The sequence below is a fragment of the Hibiscus syriacus genome, unplaced genomic scaffold (genome assembly GCF_006381635.1).
Source record: "Hibiscus syriacus cultivar Baekdansim isolate YM2019G1 unplaced genomic scaffold, ASM638163v2 tig00116958_pilon, whole genome shotgun sequence".
Lineage (NCBI taxonomy): Eukaryota > Viridiplantae > Streptophyta > Magnoliopsida > Malvales > Malvaceae > Hibiscus > Hibiscus syriacus.
This window is the reverse complement of record NW_024063484.1, coordinates 1513482-1528125: the sequence shown is the minus strand read 5'-3', so window position 1 is coordinate 1528125 and position 14644 is coordinate 1513482. Positions and strand designations below refer to the sequence as shown.

Below are 14644 nucleotides of genomic sequence, written 5' to 3'. Positions count from 1 at the left end.
TTGAGGAATCATTGTTTCAAGAAAAGGTTCGTCTAGGACCTAATGATCTCAAGGAAAGTAATGAGGAAAATGCTTCATTGCGAAGACGCATTAGAGATCTTGAAAAAATTCTGCACAATTGCCAAGTCAGAATCACTGAGTTAGAGCAAACTCTTGAAGGAACAAATGAACAATGGCAAAAGTCAACTGAGTTTATGTGAAAGAAGTGAAGAAAGAAGCAATATGGTGTTCGAGGCCATGGTACAGATGAGTGAAGTTGCTAGATATGTTGGGGAACTAGCTGTTGAAGCCAAAATAATTGAGCATCAAGTTGATCCAGTTTCTAGATGTGGAAAGAAGGTGTCATGGTTAATGAAAGAAATTATAGAGCTTAATAGGAAAGCTATGCCTTATCTGTAGTTATGAAATATTATAAAGAAACTTTTGTATGCCGATGAAAGTTGTTCTATGACAGTTAACTTTTGGGATCAATGTTTTTACATACATGCATTTTGCATACATTCATCATTCATTTCATAATTTTCGCTATGAATTATTATTTTATTTATTAAGTTAAAATTCATTAATTAAAATTTGAAAAAATAATATTAAAAGATTTTTCAATCGCAGTTACTCTGGCCAAAAGAGAAATACTACATCACTACGGTACTAGACAAGCTACTAGAGAATTATGGATGATAAATACAGCGTATTGAGGAACAGCATCATAAAGAACAAGAAGAAATGAATGAAGTTGGAAAAAATTGAAGCCAGTATTGCAAATTCACAAGACAGTATGATGAAGAAGATAGAGGACATGTTTAAAAGGCAGGCTATCAGTGGAAAAATGCATGAAAATCCTGTATCTTTTGATCAAGATCCTATGTATCCTTAGGTTTTCCATCAGAACCAATTTATCATTCTGGTACTACCCCTATACAAATCAATGCTCGTACATCTGCATTACAAGAAGTTAAACCACATGAAGATCAACAAGTGGATCCTGCATCTTCAGGCAAAAATCCACTTATATCAGATGTGAAAATAGGGGATCTTAATACTGATCAGTTGATCCCAGATTTAAATGAGCTGAATGAGAAACAAAAAGTAAATGAGCTGACCAGACAGATCAAGAGCTTAGAAGAACGAATGAAATCCGTGGAAATAACTGAGTCATTCTATGGGTTTGATGCTAGTGAGTTAAGTTTGGTTCCAGACCTAATCCTCCCTATCAAGTTCAAAGCTCCCGAATTTGATAAATAATGGTACTACATGCCCTTCATCCCACATCACTATGTTTGTCGAAGAATGGCAGGATATGTGAAGGATGAAAAATTGTTAATTCATTGCTTCCAGGATAGTTTGACAGGACCGGCTTTAAAATGGTATACTCAATTGACCAAAGCCAACATTAGATCCTGGAAAGATTTGGCTAAAGCATTTTAGAGCAGTACCGCCATGTGACAGACATGGTCCCTGATAGATGGACTCTCCAGAATTTGGAAAAAGAATAATGAAACATTCAGACAGTATGCCCAGAGATGGCGTGACATTGCAGCCCAAGTTCAACCACCTTTGTCAGAAAAAGAGGCCACAGTAATGTTTGTCCATACATTGAAGGCCCCTTATTTAAATCATCTAATGGGGAATGCAACCAGAATTTTTGCAGATTTGGTCATTTCTGGAGAATTAATTGAAAATGTTTTGAAAAGTGGCAAGATTGAATCGAATGATGGGTCTAGTTCCAAAAGACCTACATACCGGAAAAAGGAGAATGAGGTCAACAATGCCAATTCTTACAGCAAAGATTCATCGAAAAGTGTTACAATAACCCAGCCAAGGGTTAAGAAAGAGGAAACAAACACTAATCGAGCAGAGTCCAGAGGATCTCGAAAAGAAAATGAAAGGTTATCTTTTACACCTTTACAAGTATCATATGCAGAGATCTATGATTCGCTGTTAAAAGCAGATATTATACGGCCCTACCCTTTGGTTCCCATGCAACCACCATTCCCTCCTTGGTATGATACAAAGGCACACTGTATTTACCATGAAGGAATTACAGGACATTCTATTGAAAACTGTCTAGCTTTCAAAAGGGTGGTTCAAAATTTGATCAACACTGGGAAGTTGGAATTCAATACACCATCTGCATCAAGTCATCCATTGCCAAATCATGGAGATAAAAACGTGAATGCAATTCAGGAAGAGAACAGAAAGAAAGCAAAGACTGACATTTCTGAAATTAAATCTCCGTTCGTTTGGATATTCCAACAACTTTCTTTAGCCGGTATAATTCCACAACAATTCATGCCAAAGCAGAATGAAGGCAAGAATTATTGTGAATATCATCAGGAGAAAGGGCATAAAATTCAACTATGTCCTGAGTTTAGAAACTTGGTGCAAAAATTGATGAACAACAGAGAATAGAATTCTTTGAAGAAGAACCCGGAAAAAAAAAAGATGATGTTTGCTCATCAGAGGATTCTAAGCCGAGTCAAAGAATAAATGATCCTGTGATCATTAATGTGAAATCATCTACGGATTCCTGCACCAATAAGGCCAAAAGTAGTTATCACCACTCCTCTACCATTTCCATACAAAGATACCCGCAGGGTACCTTGGAATTATACTACCAATGTTTCAATGGTAGAGGATCTGTTTCTCTAGAAAAAACAGAAGAGAAAAACAGAGTTTGAGTACAACATCGACATCTGAAGCAGTGAGCGAAGTCGGTTTCTTTACGAGAAGTGGGAGATGTTACTCTCCCGAAACATCTAATGCTTCAGAACAAGTGAAAGCAAAAGGAAAAGCCATGCATATCTCAGAAGGTATTTGAGGATGAATCCCTTCCACATTCAATGAACCTGTGACAGAAAAGCAAGCTCAAGAATTTTTGAAGTTCTTGAAACATAGTGAGTATAGTGTGGTTGAACAACTACACAAACAACAGGCGAGAATTTCTATTCTTGATCTTTTGATGAATTCAGAAGCGCATAGGAATGCTTTGATGAAAATCCTCAATCAGACATTTATCCCCGAAGATATCCCTCAATAAACTTGACAGAATTGTGGGACATATAGCCGCCGACAATTACATAACCTTCACAGATGATGAAATACCAGAAGGCGGAATGGGGTCAAAAGCTTTAAACATCACGACACATTGTCATGGTCATGTGTTGCCAGGAGTATTGATTGACAATGGGTCTGCCCTCAATTTGATGCCTCTAGTTACACTTCAAAGAATGCCTCTGGATCAATCACACATGAAGAGTTATCAGAATGTGGTACGAGCCTTTGATGGTACCCAAAAAGAAGTGCTTGGGAAAATGGAAATACCTTTGTTAATTGGCCCAGTCGTGTACAATATTGACTTTGTGGTGATGGACATCCACCCCACATATAATTGTCTATTAGGGAGGCCATGGATTCATTCAGCAGGAGCCGTTCTTTCTTCATTACATCAGAAATTGAAATTTGTTGTTGATGGACAATTAATATGTGTCAGTGCTGAAGAAGAAATCATTGCGTCTATAACAAGCAATGTTCCATATATCGACACCAATGATGAAGCTCTTGAATGCTCTTTTCGAGCTCTTGAATTTGTAAATACAACCTTTGTTGCAGAAGGAAGGAAAATTCCATATCCTAGATTGTCTGATTGCACCAAGATGATGGTACAACAAACTTTAGGCATCGGAGCTAAAATTGGGAGAGGTATAGGAAAGAATCTTCAAGGGATTTCAGTTCCTATCAGTATAAAGATGAAAAAAGACCGTTTTGGGCTAGGGTTTAAGCCCAATCTTCAGCAAAAGAACAAAGAGATGAAAAGAAGATGTGAAGACAGAAAGGCAAAATTGAAAGGAGGAGAAATCCTTTGGAAACACATGTCTTTCCCACAGTTGAGGACAACATTCAGATCAGGGGGAACAATTAATGTGGAACAGCAGCTTGTTGAAGCCTTTAAAGAAGAAAAGTTGACGAAAGATCAAGACATAGTTGAAGAAGCTATGAATGGATTATTTATCAACATGATCACGAATAACAACAAGACTGGCAAGTACTTGGATATGATTCGACCATGTCTTCCTGGAGAAACACTCACCAATTGGACCACTGAAGATCTTCCTATAGTTTTTAATATTAATGCAGAGTAATATTCAGAACTAATCTTTATGTTTAGCTCAAAAATATGAAAACTTTTTATTATCTTGTAAAAGAAATTATGTTAAATATAAGGAACTTTCTTTAAAATTTTCAGATGGCAATCATTCTTTACATTTTATTACATTTTTACATTTCATAAATTTACTATATTCTTTCGGAAATGTTCCGACTTAAATTTGCAGGTGTCACCGTGTTAATAGCATGTTTATTCCTAGATTTAATCCAGTGATAAATTTAGAGCAGCCTATATGTCTGGAAGAAATCAATGGTTGTGAAGATGAACTAGAATGTGATGTTCCTACTGAACTATTAAGATTGGTAGAAAAAGAAGACAAACAAATTCTACCCCACAAAGAAGAGGTTAAGACTGTGAATTTGGGAACAGATGAAGAAAGAAAAGAGGTGAAAATTGGTACCACTCTGACATTCCAGATAAAACAAGAATTGATAAATCTCCTTCAAGAGTTCAAAGATATCTTTGCATGGTCTTATCAAGATATGCCTGGTTTGAGCACAGATATAGTGATACACAAACTTCCAATCAATCCAGAATATAAACCGATTCAACAAAAGCTTAGAAGAATGAGGCCAGAAATGTTGTTACAAATCAAAGAAGAAGTAATGAAACAGATCAATGCAGGTTTCCTACAGGCATCTAAATACCCAGAATGGGTAGCCAACATTGTTCCCGTACCAAAGAAAAATGGGAAAGTTCGAATGTGTGTGGATTACAGAGATCTCAACAAAGCTAGTCCGAAAGACAGTTTTCCCTTACCCCACATAGACACATTGGTGGACAATACTGCAGGACACGCATGGTTTTCATTTATGGATGGTTTTTCAGGATATAATCAGATAAAAATGAATCCTGAAGATATGGAAAAAACAACATTTATAACCATGTGGGCACATTCTGTTATAAAGTGATGCCATTTGGATTGAAGAATGCAGGGGCAACATATCAAAGAGCCATGGTAACTTTGTTTCATGACATGATGCACAAAGAGATTGAAGTATATGTAGATGACATGATTGCCAAATCCAGAACGGAAGAAGAACATATTCAAAATCTGATGAAGCTTTTCCAGAGATTGAGGAAGTATCAATTAAAGCTCAACCCCGCTAAATGCATTTTTGGGGTAACTTCCGGAAAACTTTTGGGATTTGTGGTCAGCAAAAAAGGAATCGAGATTGATCCAGATAAAGTAAAAGCAATTCAAGATCTTCCACCACCCAATACAAAAAAGAAGTTAGAGGCTTTTTGGGGAGATTAAATTATATATCTCGGTTCATTTCTCAATTGACTGACAAATGTGATCCAGTGTTCAAATTACTTCGAAAGAACAATCCTGAAGTCTGGAATGAAGAATGTCAAGAAACTTTGGATATTATTAAGAAATACTTATCCAATGCCCCAATTTTAGTATCACCGATGCCTGATAGACCATTAATTCTCTATTTGACGGTCTTCGAAAATTCGATGGGATGTGTACTAGGACAGCATGATGAATCAGGAAGGAAAGAAAAAGCTATTTATTATCTGAGCAAGAAATTTACTGATTGTGAAGTTCGATATCCACCAATACAAAAATTATGTTGTGCTTTGGTGTGGACTACTCGAAGACTCAGACAATATATGTTATACCATACTACTTGGTTGATATCAAAACTTGATCCTTTAAAGTTCTTAATGGAATCACCAGCTTTGACAGGCAGAATGGCTAGATGGCAGATGTTATTATCTGAGTTCGATATTGTATATGTCAACCAAAAAGCGATAAAAGGAAGTGTCATAGCTGATTTCCTGGCCAGTCGTGCATCAAATGATTATCAGCCTTTGAACTTCAATTTTCCTGATGAAGATTTGTTATGCATATCCATGAATGAAGAAGTCAGAACAAATGATGAATTTGCAACTTGGAAACTTTATTTTGACGGAGCATCTAATGCTTTGGGACGAGGAATCGGGGCAGTGTTAATTTCTCCAGAAAATGTTTATTATCCTTTACAAGTAGACTGGAGTTCTTTTGCACCAATAACATGGCGGAATATGAAGCTTGTGTCATGGGATTGAAAGCAGCTATCGAAAGAAAAATCAAATCTCTCAAGATATATGGAGATTCATCGTTAGTGGTGTATCAATTACGAGGAGAATGGGAAACGAAAGATCCCAAATTATTGGAATACCGAAATTTTACACTCGAATTAGTGAAAGAATTTGAGAGAGTTACCTTCAATTATCTCCCTCGAGAAGAAAATCAAATGGCAGATGCTTTGGCTACATTAGCTGCTATGTTTCAGGCAAATAAGAAGGTTGATATGATGCCAATCAAAATGCAAGTGTATGAAATTCCTGCACATTGTTATAGTGTGGAAGAAGAGGTAGATGGTAAACCATGGTATCATGATATTCTGCAATACATCAAAAATCAAAGTTATCCACCAAATGCATCAAATTGATAAAAGAACTTTGAGAAGAATGGCTGCTGGATATTTTCTTGATGGAGAGATTATGTATAGAAGAAGCAATGATCAAATGTTATTGAGATGTTTAAATACCAGCGAAGCTCGAAATGTCATTGAAGAAGTACATAGTGGAATATGTGGAACACATGCAAATGGTCTTTCTATGGCCAGAAAAATAATGAGATATGGATACTATTGGGCTACCATGTACACAGATTGCATTGATTATGCTAGGAAATGTCATAAATGCCAGATATATGCAGACAAGATTCATGTACCCCCATCTCCTCTACATGTAATGACAGCACCCTGGCCTTTTTCTATGTGGGGAATAGATGTCATTGGGGCAATCACACCAAAAGCATCGAATGGACATTGCTTCATCCTTGTGGCAATTGATTATTTTACCAAATGGGTTGAAGCTGCTTCATATACCAATATTAAGAGGTCCACAGTCTGCAAATTCATAAAGAAAGAGATAGTTTGCCGATATGGCCTACCAGAGAGGATCATTACAGATAATGCTCTGAACCTGAACAACAAAATGATGACCGAACTTTGTACACAGTTCAAGATCAAACATGCAAACTCAGTGGCATATCGTCCAAAGATGAATGGGGCAGTTGAAGCAGCGAATAAGAATATCAAGAAAATCATTACAAAGACTACTGAAACCTACAAAGATTGGCACGAGAAGTTACCTTTTGCTCTATATGCATACCGAACTACTGTTCGAACATCTACTGGGGCAACACCGTTTTCTTTAGTCTACGGGATGGAAGCAGTCTTACCAATTGAAGTTGAGATTCCATCGCTCCGAATATTGAGAGAAATAAAACTGGATGAATCTGAATGGATCCAAGCTAGAGTTGATCAATTGAACCTTATTGAGGAGAAAAGATTGAAAGCTATTTGCCATGGACAGATGTATCAAAAACGGATGATGAAGTCTCATGACAAGAAAGTACATCCAAGAGAATTCCAAGAGGGTGATCTAGTATTAAAAAAGATCTTGCCTATACATAAAGATTTCCGTGGGAAATGGATGCCTAATTGGGAAGGGCCATACGTTGTGAAAAAGGCCTTTTCCGGAGGAGCATTGATCTTGGCAGAAATGGATGGAAAAATTCTGAAAAATCCAATAAACTCAGATTCTGTCAAGAAATATTATGCTTGAAGAAAAAAAAGAAAAAAAAAGAAAAGAAAAAGAAAAAGAAAAAAAAAAAAGGAAAAAAGAAAAGAAAAAAAAAAGGGTCAAGGTGAAACCCGCAAAGGGCATCTTGTAACCAAAGGAAGGATTGAGTTGAAAACCTGAAAAGGCGGCTCAAATGCAGGTTGATATTAGGCATCTGGCAATTGAACTCTCTTAAGATTTTGATGGTTGGAAGAAGCTTCACATCTACAAGCATTTTGACAACGATTGAGATCTTCCAGACAAAGGCTTACATCATTACTCTAAGTTGTGTCAACTTGATTAATTTAGAAATACTTATGCTTATAATTTGTTGAGACATTTGAATTTTTATTATTCTTATGATTGCCAGAACTTTGAATACAATTCTATCTATTTCAAGTTCAATTTATTTGAGATTCAATTTATTTTTGGAAATTCAATTTATTCTTTTCTATTGAATTAACATAATTTTGAAATAATTAAAGATTTCTGAATATCACTTTATGTTAATATTTTGAATACATGGAATACAAAGTAAGCAACTCATCACTAGCTTAAAGCCATGAACATCAAGATTGTTACAAGTGGTGCTACCGACAACGAGGTCGAATCCGCTAATTCTACTCATCAATTGCTCCAACGATCACCATTCAGTTCTGCACATCTGTTTTCAAAGATATACTAAAACAGTAGAAGATGATCTTTGTAGTACTGATTCCAGCAAAAAGAAACAAGACATTGATATCACTAGGAAACATGTTTCTATACAAATCCTTGTATATGGTTTTTAAGGAAACCTATAAGCATTTCCACCTCATCAGGTTCAAGTGGAGTAACTTTATTCCTTCCAACCCATACTAGATTCCATTTTCAGCACTCATCAAGAACATACTTCTGGACACTCGAAAGTGGCTCTTTGTCATAAGCTTCAAGAACATTACAAATCTTTTCTATCAATTTGGCACTTTGGTACATAGTTATAAACAAGTTCAACTTTGTTCTTGGATCCCATGAAGGCCATCACTTCTTTGTCAATGGAAAGCATCAAGAACATAGCATCTTCTGAAGTGTTCTTTGAGTTATCTGATCTGGTTGATCATAACATAGCATCTTCTGGAAGTGTTCTTTGAGTTATCTGATCTGGTTGGACAGAACTAGCATCTTCTGGAAGTGTTCTTTGAGTTATCTGATCTGGTTGATCATAACATAGCATCTTCTGGAAGTGTTCTTTGAGTTATCTGATCTGGTTGGACAGAACATAGCATCTGGAAGTGTTCTTTGAGTTATCTGATCTGGTTGATCATAACATAGCATCTCTGGAAGTGTTCTTTGAGTTATCTGATCTGATTGACAGAACATAGCATTTTCTGGAAGTGTTCTTTGAGATATCTGATCTGGATTAGAAGATGAACATAGCATCTTCTGGAAGTGTTCTTTGAGTTATCTGATCTGGTTGCCATAGCATCTTCTGGAAGTGTTCTTTGAGTTATCTGATCTGGTTGACAGAACATAGCATCTTCTGGAAGTGTTCTTTGAGTTATCTGATCTGGTTGACATAACATAGCATCTTCTGGAAGTGTTCTTTGAGTTATCTGATCTGGTTGATAACATAGCATCTTCTGGAAGTGTTCTTTGAGTTATCTGATCTGGTTGACATAACATAGCATCTTCTGGAAGTGTTCTTTGAGTTATCTGATCTGGATTGACAGAACATAGCATCTTCTGGAAGTGTTCTTTGAGTTATCTGATCTGATTGGGAATCAAGCATTGAATGTGGAAGATGAATTTGCCAATAGCATCTTTGGAAGCGTTCTTTGAGTTATTTGATCTGAAGAAGTGCATCAGCAGCCTTAGTCATTTGAGCAGCACATATAAAATTTATCAATTGATGAATCTGGACCACATTCTACATGGATATTGAAGCTTCAGCATCTGAGAATCCCATTTTTGTCAAGTATAACAGTTTATTCTCCTCATCAGAATCAGAATTCAAGATTTCTTGGTATTAAAAGAACTATCGATATCTGTGAAATCATCTTGAAAGGTCATTTCATAATCAGATGAGTTGTTATCAGAATCAACATATTGCCAGAATGCAAGCTTTTCAAGAGTTTATACTATTGAGTTTTATTCTCAAGAGGTTTTATGACATTATATCACATCTACATTTATCAAAGATGATAGATTCTTTGATTTGAAGAAGACAGATATTGGGTTTCTACAATGAAGAAATATTCATTCACTCATCTGAAATCAAATAACTTAACATTCATGCATCATATTTTAGGTATTTACAAAAATAGGTGCATTTTCATTCATTTTCATCTATGTTGAATTTTTAACAGGAATTTCAAAGATTTAGCAAAGATTTGAATTCATCAAATTGATGGATCATTTCCAGAGGAAAGTTCATAATGAGAAGAAATCATCTGAAGAAGGAAGAAGAAGTTCATAATGAGAAGAACTTGTTCAACCTTTTGCTTGAATTCATCATTGATGGATCACATTTCCAGAGAAAGTTCATAATGAGAAGAACTCATCTGAAGAAGGAAGAAGAAGTTCATAATGAGAAGAACTTGTTCAACCTTTTGTTTAATTCATCACTTGATGGATCATTCTTTTCCAGAGAAAGGTTCATAATGAGAAGAACTCATCTGAAGAAGGAAGAAGAAGTTCATAATGAGAAGAACTTGTTCAACCTTTTGCTTGAATTCATCATTGATGGATCATTTCCAGAGAAAGTTCATAATGAGAAGAACTCATCTGAAGAAGGAAGAAGAAGTTCATAATGAGAAGAACTTGTTCAACCTTTTGCTTGAATTCATCATTTGATGGATCAACATTTCCAGAGAAAGTTCATAATGAGAAGAACTCATCTGAAGAAGGAAGAAGAAGTTCATAATGAGAAGAACTTGTTCAACCTTTTGCTTGAATTCATCACTTGATGGATCATTTCCAGAGGAAAGTTCATAATGAGAGAACTCGTCATCTGAAGAAAGAAGAAGTTCATAATGAGAAGAACTTGTTCAACCTTTTGCCTGAATCCATCATTTGGTGGATCATCTTTCCAGGAAAGTTCATAATGAGAAGAACTCATCTGAAGAAGGAAGAACATAATGAGAAGAATTTGTTCAACCTTTTACCTGAATCCATCATTTGGTGGATCTCTTTCCAGAGAAAGTTCATAATGAGAAGAACTCATCTGAAGAAGGAAGAAGAAGTTCAAGAGAAGACTTGTTCACTTTTTGTTTAAATTCATCATTTGATGGATCAACATGGCCAAAGAAAGTTCATGAATGAGAGACTCATCTGAAGAAGGAAGAAGAAGTTTCATAATGAGAAGAGCTTGTTCACCTTTGTTTGATATCATCTGAAGAAAGAAGAGAAAGTTCATAATGAGAAGAACTCATCAAGAGTTTATTCAACCTTTTGAATGACTCTATCACAGAAAGGAGGTCATCATCATCCCCAGATTGTTAACACAAGAATGAGCAAAGAGGGGCAGCTGAAGATACTATTTTTTTATCCATTTTATTATTATTATTATTATTATTAGTATTATTATATTAGCATTATTTTATTATATTATTATTATTATTATTAGTATTATTATTATTAATATTATATATTATATTATTATTATTTAATAAATAATTCAACTGGACCGGCCCAGTTACAAGCCAACTAGAACCGGTCCAGCCAACCAGAAACCCTAAACAATTAGTAAGGTTTCAACTAGGGTTCTAAACCCTAGCCACACCAGCCGCCTCTGATGCTTCCAGATCCCAGCCGCCGCTCACTGCCAAGTGGTCCAATGGCCCACTGCCGACGCCTCCGCCGTGCCACGTCCCGAATGAAGGCTCCAGAAGATCAACGCCGACGTCCACGCCAAGGCTACGGGGTGAGTCACACTGGTAGTCGGTGACTCACCAAAGCCCTCTCTTCGGACCGGTCCGATGACCGCACCGTGGGGCTATAAAAGCCACCACCCACCTGCGAGACAGAGAAGAGAGACAGAACGAGACACAGAAACAAAAAAAGAAGAGAGAAATAGAACCGAAAAAAACAGAGAAAACAACAGCTACCAACGATCCCAGTCCATCACAACAGAGCAAAACAAAGGAAAAAAAGAAGAAAAGAACTACCAAGGAAGCCTGACCGTCGCCGGAACACAGCATCGCCGGAGAACCAAAAATACCGAAGGTATTTACAGATCTGCTCCGATTGGGAGCCATTTAAGGAAAAAGAACATCGGAACCTCTTAGGACGGTCCGATCTATTTATTAGTATAAGAATAATTTTTTCCGGCCACCGGATGCGGTGGCCGGCGGTGATGAACACGGCGGCACACGGTGGCCGACCGGTGACGGCTTCCTCCGGTGAGGGAAGCTAGAGAGAAGGCAGAGAGTTTAAAACTCTCTCGGTTTTAGAGGAGAGAAGGAATGAGAAATGAAATGGTTGGCCCTTCGGGCCAGCCGATTTGGACATTTATAGTCCTTCCCGAACGACGTCATTTCGGGAAGGACTATGCGCGTAATTACAAAATAGTTAAATCCCTTCCGCAGTCCTTCATATTTGTAAACTTTACATTTTAGTCACTAAACTGAATTTATAATAGTTTTAATTCAGTCTTCGAATTTTAACTTCTTTTATTTTAGTCCTTTTTATTAAAATAATATATTTAGGATAAATGACATATTCAATCCCTTAATTTTAATAAGTAATTTTTTAATCCCTAGTTCATATTTTTAATTTATTCTATTATAAATTTGAATTTTAATAATTTCCTTTGGTCACCAAATTATTAAATTAGAAATAAAATATTTAAACCTATAATTTTAATTAATTAGTAAGTAATTAGTTTTATTTTTATAATTTAGTTATTTATTTTATATGTTTTCATTTAGTTTATTGTTTTTAATATATTGTTTTAGTAATATTTTTGTTTTATTATATTGTTAAACATTTTTTATATATTCATAAAATAAATAGTATTTTTTCAATATTTATTTTTAATATCGAAGAAAAGGACAGTCTTAATACAACTGGATGTCCTATTCTGATATTTTAAAATTAAAAAGAGAAGTTTTTTAGATATTTTAAATAAATAAATATTATTTGAAAAATAGAATTAAATTAAATATATTTTTGAATTTTAAATTTAATAATAGAGAATTTTATAATTAAAAAGTACCAATTTGGGCGTTGTAGGGGTGCTAATCCTTCCCTAAACGTAACCGACCACGAATCCCTTTTATTATTAAAAAGAACGAATTTTTGGTTTATAAAACGCAGATCAGTGCACTTTTAATAATGTTTTCTTAAAATATTTATTTAAAAGATAATTTCAGGTATTCGACCTACCTGATCCAAAAAGGCCGATGGCGACTCACAAATATTTTCAAAATTATTTATTAACATCAATTTCCCCGCCAAAATTTAATATTTCGTGCCCGGACGAAAACCGGTTACGACAAACCCCTCCTTGAACAAGAGCTAATCACCATTACAAATTCACTAAACTAAGCTCAAAACAGAGCCTCGGCCATCTCCGTTTTCGATATAATAGACATACAATGGGTGTCACCAGTTACAGTGATGAATACACTTCCACAATCCCTCCGGTCAGGCTTTTCAAAGCCTTGATTGTGACTCGCACAATTATCCCGAAACTCATGCCATTGGCTATTAAAAGCATCGAAATTACCGGTGATGGGGGAGCCGGCAGCATCAGGCAGATTAACTTTTGAAGGTGAAATAAACTAAAGTGCTATCAATATTCATCCGATACTTTCTGGTTTGTTTAACCAATGTCTATATACACTGATCAAGGATAATTATGCAGGTAGCCAAGTCAAGCACATCAAGAACCGGATTGACGAGCTGGACGAGAAGAATTTTTCATTCAAGTATAGTTTGATTGAAGGTGATGGAATGATGGACAAGCTTGAAAAGATTACATATGAAGTTAAATTTGAGAGCACGGCAGATGGGGGAGCAAAAACAAGATGACAAGCACGTACTACAGCAAGGGCGATTTGGAGCTAACGAAGAGGAAGTTAAGGCTGGCAAAGAGAAGGCCTTGGCTAGTATAAAGTTGTGGAAGGCTATCTTCTTGAGAACCTGATGCTTATGCTTCTTAATTTAAGTCTGGTTGATGTTTCGTTGTGTTAAAAGACAGTAGCTTAAGCATGGGTGTGGGTGTCAATGTCATTGCCTTAATCAGGATTGCAATCCATTAGTTATGTTTTCTTCCTTAATGTATTATCTGATATGGTATCATGGAATTATTTTATGGTTTGGTATTGGAATTTGAAAAATGGCTTCTGGTGCATTTAAATATATGAAGGTTGGCTAAAAATAGATAACATAGCAAAATAGCAAACCATTAATGATTATGAATGTGACACAAAACCTCCCCAATTATGCTCCAATGGAGGTGGCCGATGAGATCCATCTTCCGGCACCGGAGGAGATGGATTACTTGGAAACATGTATAAAAAAGATCAAAGCCATCATGATTACGAGGAGGTAATACCAAGGACACAACAGTTCTTCTTACCGAGACTCTCTCTTAAAATCTATCTCCGATGATTCTTTCAAGGGTCAATAGCAGTGGAAGATGAGCCTGAATCAGGTTAGAACCAGAGCCGTATTTACAGATTAAAGTAATGAACATATAGAACGAAACACAACACTGGTTATATGAATGAAATAACACTTTGCCAGTAAAATCAGCGGCTGCTCTCCCATCGGTGGCACGGCCAGTTGGTTGACCCCTGTAAAACCATACCATAAGACGTGTAGTTGGCTCTGGTGGTTGTTTCGAGATAATTATTATTTCCGGCGACTAGA

General features: G+C 36.0%; 1 pseudogene; it reads left to right on the top strand.

Moving 5' to 3' along the window:
• Positions 1 to 13365: 13365 nt before the first annotated feature.
• Positions 13366 to 13932, top strand: LOC120189619 (annotated as a pseudogene).
• The last annotated feature ends 712 nt before the right edge of the window (positions 13933 to 14644 follow it).